The sequence below is a fragment of the Dasypus novemcinctus genome, chromosome 9 (assembly GCF_030445035.2).
Source record: "Dasypus novemcinctus isolate mDasNov1 chromosome 9, mDasNov1.1.hap2, whole genome shotgun sequence".
In the NCBI taxonomy this organism is placed as follows: domain Eukaryota; kingdom Metazoa; phylum Chordata; class Mammalia; order Cingulata; family Dasypodidae; genus Dasypus; species Dasypus novemcinctus.
The window spans coordinates 23,686,778-23,695,016 of NC_080681.1; positions in this window are offsets into that span (position 1 = coordinate 23,686,778).

Genomic DNA, 8,239 nt, shown 5'->3' on the forward strand with positions numbered 1-8,239 from the left:
GGATTGAGAAGGTTTTCTGGTGCGCACTCAAGCCAGAAACTTTAAAAAATGTTCCTAAACACGTATTTTCTTGAATCTTTGCAAGTTGGTGTAACGTGGGGGACCCAAGTGGCCCACCCTGTTGTGGTTATGCTGTCATGGGCTTGGTGAGTCCATGGTTGACATTTCGGGGCAGAATCGACAATGCCACTGTTTTTTACATAATGCCCAGTGCGCCCTTGAAGAGCACGCTTTTCCCCGTGGACTAATTGGTCTGGAATCCTGATGCTCTAATTTATCATCACGAGGAGCTGATTTGCAGGGAATATGGCTTTGATGCTTGAGGACTGGCTTTGTGCCAAGAAGTCATTGCTGGGGATTGTGGCTGTTTGATGCTAAGATGCAATCTGCCAAGGAACTGGCTAGGCCTATTAATAGGCATTCAAACACAGTGTCACAAGCTTAACTACGAGGGTCTAGAAGGAGAGGCTCGACTGACAATTCTGATAGAGCCAGGAGGTGTCATTGGAAAGAACAGTGTGACCTTGACACCATGATAGGAACCCACGAAGGCATCTAAAACATGCCAGCAGTTTCTCTCCACGCCCACTCTCATTCAAAGTAACTATTCTGGGCACTGACATAGCATGGCATGCCGCGATTAGGGATCTTTCTCACAGGGTAGAAGGCTCCTTAGAGGCACGGGTTATGTCATTAATTCAAAACAGCGTTCGTTGAGTGCCTCTTGCTACTGCCGGGCATTGTACAAGGAGCCAGGCGTTTTACTCAACTTTGTACCAAGCCCCTACTACAGGAGCAGGCCTTCAGTAAGTGTTATGGATAAAATACTACTCACTGAGGAGGTTAAACACAAGCACTGGGTTCGCTTGAATAATGAACATATTTTCAATACGTTGCTTTCTCAAAATTTCCTGCAATACCCAAGGCTTTTGAATTAGGAAAACCCATTTGTGGCAAATTGGACAGAATGATTAACTATATTTCTCTTTATCTGGTGGTTAAAGGCTCGAGCATTCTAGTTGATCAAATATTTTTATTGTTTGAGAGTTAAGTCCATATCCAGCACAATCAGTTGATAAACTAAAGAAAACACTAGTCATTCTGTGATCATCAAAAGACAATGTGGGGAAGTGGATTTGGCTCAATGCATAGGGCATCTGCCTACCACATGGGAGGTCCAGGGTTCAAACCCAGGGCCTCCTGACCCGTGTGGAGCTGGCCCACGTGCAGTGCTGACGCGCTCAAGGAGTGCCGTGCCACGCAGGGGTGTCCCCCTCGTAGTGGAGCCCCATGCACAAGGAGTGTGCCCTGCAAGAAGAGCCACCCCGCACAAAAATAAAAGCTCAGCCTTCCCAGGAGAGTCACCGCACACACGGAGAGCTGGCACAGCAAGATGATGCAACAAAAAGAGACACAGATTCCCAGTGCCACTGATAAGAATATAAGCGGACACAGAAGAACGCATAGCAAATGGACCCAGAAAGCAGACAACGGAGGGGGTAGAAGGGGAGAGAAATAAAAATAAATAAATCTTAAAAAAAAAAACGACAATATGTGTCTCAGGGCCAACATTAAAAAACCACTTATCATTATATAGACTCTAGCTATACATGGGGTTAAGAGGTTGGATTAACACATATTTCCTCTCTTACTGTTTTTTATTTTTTTTGCTTAATTAGTGACACATAAATTACGAAGAGATCCCTGGGCTACAGTTAATCTGTATAAAAAGGAACACGATATCAAGGAGGGTTTTTCTGGTGCAAGCAACAGAAACTCTAACTAAATTAAACATAAAAGAAATTCATTTGAAAACTATCAGGCTCTTAGAGGGGACACTGGAAGTTCGGGTTCAGAAACAAATGGCAGGAACCAAGAGACGTTAAGCCGCGGGAAACCCAGCCAAGGTCATGCTGTAGGAGCTGTACAGTCACTGCCACTGACCCTTACTGATACTCTCTTCCTGAGACTCCTGCCCGATGGTCTCTAACATGGAACTGGAGCCCAGGTGGGCTGAGCCAGGACCATGGAACCATGGTGACAGAATAGAACTCAAGCAGAGAGAGGGTCTGGCCCCTTGAGCTTTTGTAGCAATAATCTTGGATAATCTGGGCCCTGCCTCCTGTAAGCCTTACGCATTTGAGGAGTCAAAAAAAGGCAGTGTGCCTTATTTAGAGTGGATGATATTAAACCAATCCAAACCATGTTGTTTGCTATAACACCCTGTGGCAAAAGATAAATAAATGTACAGACATATAATGCAATAGGATGAAAAATAGTTAAGTCCATAAGGGACTGGTTGGCTAAATAATGGGCCTCTGTGGACACTCACATTCTAATCCTCCAAAGCTCTGAATACAATGCCTTATGTGGCAGAGAGGACTTTGCAGGTGTCATTGAGTTAAGGATCTTGAGATGTAGGGATTAACCTGCATTATCCAGGTGGGGCAAAGTAATCACACAAGTCCTTAAAAGAGGGAGGCAGGAGGATCAACATTAGTAGAAGAATATATGACACCTAAAGCACAAGGATGGAGTGACACGAGGAAGGGGTCATAAGCCAAGGAATGCAAGAAAAGGCAGAAAACAGATTCTCCTCCTAGAGTCTCCAGAAGGAACTAGTCCTGCTGACACCTTGATTTTTGCCCCTAACAGCAAATTTTGTACCTCTGACCTCCAGAACTATAAGACAATGAACTGGTGTTTTTAAGTCATACGCTTGTGATAATTTGTTACAGCAGCCATAGAAAACTATACAAAGGGCAAAGGGGAAATCCTAGCTAGTTAGGATTCCTAGTATAAAACAGAATTCCAGTTAAATAGGAGATTCCAGAAAGTGGAAAACAGAATATAAGACACTTTGTGGCCATTCATTGTAGTTCTTCAGTGTTGTCAAGGGCACTGTAGCTTACCTTACTTTATTACATCCGCCAAATTCTTTGAGAATGGGACCAACATGGATATTAGGTCTTTTTTTAGTACGCTTTTCATATTTGCAGTTTAAAACAAGTTTTATTTAATAAGCTATTTTGACGGTGAATACATGACTTTCTATGATAAAATATCTTCTTTTTCTACCCCCTTAGTGATCACTAAAAATTGTTTGTATCCAAAAGAAATCCTAGTCATTTTAAGATCTCTGGCATCCTTACCTCCATCTAGTTTCAACTAGAAAACTGGAATTCTAATTTTTCATCCAGTGTGAAATTAAAGCATGGTTGGGTAATTGAAGATAAAACCTATTTCTGAATGTCAGTTCCCTCCCTCATTTGTGCATGTGCCACGGTTATGTGTAGGGACTTCCAAATACCTTATAACCAACTACAGCAGCTGCGTTCAGAGAAAACACTTTAAGACCTGAGATAATCCTGTCATGGCAGTTAAGTGCTATGGGTTGAATGGTATCTCCCAGAAGAGCCCTGCTTAATTCCTAAGCCAGGTCCTGTAAATGGGACCTTATTTGGAACTAGGATCTCCAAAGCTGTTATTAATGAAGATGAAGCCAGTCTGGGTTAAGGTGGGTCCTAACCCAATTTGCCTGGCATCTTTCTAAGAAGAGGGAGAACTGGACAGGATTGTGGAGAGGGAGAGGAACAGACCACGTGACAACTGAGGCCGAGGGCAGGCTGGATTGTAGGCGGGCCACTGCCAGAAAGGACAAACGGAACACAGATCATATGAAATGGAAACAACATTTTGTACTTTTGAAAGAATCTGAAGTGATCAAGTCCAGGAAATGTTCTTTATTTGACAAATCAATCTGCTTTTGTAGAAACACTAATCTTGGTTTTGTGCTCTCTTTCCATTATGGGTAGGTGTGAGATGGGTGGATCCATTTTTTGTTGATGTTCATCAAGTTTAAAATTCCATATCCTCTTTTATCAGAAAAAAAAACAGAGAAAACCTGATTCAAAGCAAAAAAAAAAAAAGTTAAGTTACATTTTAACTAAATCATAGTTACATAGTGGCTTTAAAGAATCAAAGCTTAGTGTTTGTTATTTTCCCAAAATTGTAACATTTTAAAAAAACACCTGATTACATCGTTGATAAAAATCACAGTTCCCAAAAAGATTTTTTTTTCCTTTTTCTCTGAGAAAGACTTTATTCAAATAATATTTTTACTTTCTAAGGAATCTTGGAAGGGATGGTTTAGCTTTCATGGAGTTATACACTGATGTTTTAGGACAATGTAAATGATTACTTTCTTTTTTTAAAAGATTTATTTTATTTATTTCTCTTCCCCTTCCTCCTGCCCCACCCCACCCCCCATTGTCTGCTCTCTTGGGTCCATTCACTGTGTGTTCTTCTGCATCCGCTTGCATTCTCGGCAGCACCAGGAATCTGTGTCCCTTTTTGTTGTGTTCATCTCGCTGCATCAGCTCTCCGTGTGTGCGGCACCACTCCTGGGTGGGCTGCGCTTTGTTCCCCACGGGGCAGCTCTCCTTGTGGGGCACAATCCTTGTGCGTGGGGTTCCCCTACACAGGGAACACCTCTGCGTGGCATGGTATTCCTTGTGCACGGCAGCACTGCATGTGGGCCAGGTCACCACATGGGCCAGGAGGCCCTGGGTTTGAACTCTGGACCTCCCATATGGTAGGCGGACCCTCTATCAGTTGAGCCACATCCATTTCCCAATAATTGCTTTTTTTTTTAAGATTTATTTTTTAATTTATTTCTCTCCCTTCCCCCCCTCCCCAGTCATCTGCTCTCTGTGTCCATTCACTGTGTTCTTCTGTGTTCATGTCTATCCTTATCAGCAGCACCGGGAATCTGTGTTTCTTTTTGTTGTGTCATCTTATTGTGTCAGTTCTCTGTGTGTGTGGCACCATTCTTGGGCAGGCTGCACTTTCTTTTGCACTGGGTGGCTCTCCTTATGGGGTGCACTCCTTGCACGGGGGGCTCCCCTATGCAGGGGACCACCCCTGCGTGGCACGGCACTCCTTGCACACATCAGCACTGCGCATGGGCCAGCTTCACACAGGTCAAGGAGGCCCGGGGTTTGAACTGTGGACTTCCCGTATGGTAGGCAGATGCCCTATCCATTGGGCCAAGTCTGCTTCCTGATTACTTTCTATAGTAGTGAATTTAACAATGTATATTTCCATGTGAGTTGACAGACCTGGATTTCCTAGAATTAGAAACAACCCCTAGGTATGCTTGCCAGAGATACATCTTACTGCTTGCCCTGACTTCTAGCATCATCTTCACCTGATCCTCCTTTTTTTTTTAGCTATAGGAGCTATGGCAGGGGTGACAGAAGACGATTTTAAGTAGGGTAACTTTGTGTAACTTATTGTGCAATCTGAAAAAACTTTTGAGAATGACCAAAGAGTTGCTATCAATAAATATGCTTAGGAAACCAGTTAAATTGTAATTGTCCTGGACAAATCAAGAGGAATATTCAAACTAATTTTAAGCTTTTAGGATAGCTTATACCAAGGAGAGGAAAGGAAGGGGAAGGCATTACATGTTAAGGGAACTCTTGAAATCAAACAACCTGGCACATTTAAGAAATATCATAGGGAAACAGACTTTGGCCCAGTGGTTAGGGCGTCCGTCTACCACATGGGAGGCCCGCGGTTCAAGCCCTGTGTCTCCTTGACCCGTGTGGAGCTGGCCCATGCGCAGTGCTGATGCGCGCAAGGAGTGCCCTGCCACACAGGGGTGTCCCCCGCGTAGGGAAGCCCTGCGGTCACCAGTCGGGCTGAAGTGTGGTTTGCTGGCCTGGCGGGGGAGCAGCCGCGGTAGGCCAAGCCGCTGCCCCCATAATAGGGTGGCTGGTCGGACTCACCGCCACCCCTGAAGGGAGCTCGGCATGGGCGCAGAGTGCCCTCGGGTCTCCCCTTCTCGGCAGCCATGCTTCCGCGGCCGCCCCTCCTCCCGGATGGCGCCACCCGATGCCTGTGGGGCAGCACCCTTCTTCTTCTTTCTCCCTGCGCAGGCGCAGGGCGGAAAATTCCAGTCTGCCCTTTTCCCCTCCCCCGACAGCAGCAACAGCCAGGTGTGGGCGGAGAAATCCAGCCCGCCCTTTTCCCCTCCCCCGACAGCAGCAACAGCCAGGCGTGGGCGGGAAACTCAAGTCTGCCCTCCACCCCAGCAACAGCAGCCACCAATCCCTAAACCCTGCCCCTTCCCCCAGCAACAGCGACAGCCAATCCCTAATCACCACCCCTCCCCGGTCCAGTACCGCCCACTGACCTTTCGCTGGCAGCCAATCAGAACAGGGCGTGGCTTCGACCAATCAGCCTTCCCCAGCCCCTATAAAACTGTTGCCTCTCCCTCAATAAAGTTGGACTTGCGTGTTTACCTTGTCTCCGCGGTAGTTTTTCTGCCGTGCGCCCTCCAGTCCTGAGAGCCCCCGACAAGGGCCTGGCCTCCCTTGTCCCCAGTTCGTCGCCTGCTTCTCCGGGTGACCCCTTCGTCACCGGCTTCGCCGGGCGACCCCGTCAGCCGAACCGCGCAACCCCTTGTGAGACCGATCCCTCGTCTGCTGCCGGACCGACCCCTCGTCCCAAGTGGGACCGACCCTTCGTCCCAAGTGGGACCGACCCCTCGTCCAGAGCTGGACCGACCCCTCGTCCGCAGCCAGACTCCACCTCTACCGACCGAGCAAGCCGTCGCAGAGCCCCACGCGCAAGGAGTGCACCCATAGTGAGAGCCGCCCAGCGTGAAGGAGGGAGCAGCTGCCGAGGAATGGCGCCACCCACACTTCCCATACCGCTGACGACAACAGAAGCGGACAAAGAAACAAGACGCAGCAAAAAAGACACAGAAAACAGACAACCAGGGGAGGGGAATTAAATAAATAAAAATAAATCTTTAAAAAAAAAACAAAAGAAATATCATAATGATTTTAGTTTGAGAAAGACCAGTTGGTGGCATGTGGCAGAGGGATTGTTGGGTAGGGAGGAAGAATAAAACAAAAGTCTATTGCAAAGACTTTGGAAAAAGATGCTAACAGCATTTCTGAATTAAGAAAGTTACGGGGGTGGAGGGGAGAACAGAAGGAGGAAACAGATGAGGGATGTTTGGAAATAGAAGTAACAGAAGTTGGTCACTGAGTCCATATAGAGGACAGGGGACAAGTCAAGAAAACAAGTGTTGGCTTGGGTTGCTTAGTTAATGAACACACCATTTGCTGAGATAGAAAAAAAAGGGTATGATCCAATGTGGAGAGGAAATTACAAGTACTTTCTAAAATAGCTAGTGGTTGCCCTGGGCACAAGTTTTTAGGTTCTGATTCCAGACTATATAGAATATAATAAAGATAAGGTCATTAAAATTAAATTGTTTTGAATATTTGTTGACGTTGGAATGAATTTCTTGACTCCAATGTCCAACTTTTCTTCAGAAAGATCAGTTAATTTAAGTAATCAGTAAAATAATGCACCAGCCATGACTTTATAGCAATAATGACAACTCTAATGTTTACACAGCTTATATTATTACTTATTTAGAATAATGAGACTATTTCCTCTTCACAGGGGAGGCGGGTGATCCATGCTTGGTGCAGAAAATATATGACCGTATCAACTTTTGACTATTTGAAGTGGCAAGAAGATTTTGGCAGTCAATCTTGAAAACAGTTGTTCTTTTGTGGTTGTTCTTTAACATCATCCCTTATTTTATGATTCATCAGCTTTCAATAACTATTTATAAGGAGGAGTCACTCATTAACTGATTCACTCAATAAATGGTTGTAATGAGCCCATCTGCTACCTGGAAGGCCCTGTAATATGTCTGGGGGACACAAGATTGATGGAGAGGACTTGTTCTCAAATCGCTCAGCTTCTCATAAGGGAACCACCAGGGAAATCGATGATTTCAAATGGTGCGGTGAATGCTTTAACAGAACTAGGCACAGGGAACTCTGGCAGTCCTTAGGCAAGAAGTAGTTACTTTTCACCACACTGGGCCAACCACATATTTATATTTTACATAACAGACTCATAAATCCTCAAATTCTTTGTGGGGAGATAATGATAACGTCTAAAGGTCATTAAGAAGTTAACACTGTAGACATATTATCTAAAGATATGGCACTAACCACCAGAAGTACTAAAAATAGAAAAAATTCTAGTGTTTGCCCCTAGGAAAGGAACTGGTGGTAGAGAGAAGTGGGGCAGGGAATTGCTGCTTTTCATTATAAACCCTTCTATTTTATCTTTCTACCATATGCAGTCATTTGATAAAAATAAGAAAAAAAATAAAAAAGAATAAAGACACAGTCTGCTTGGC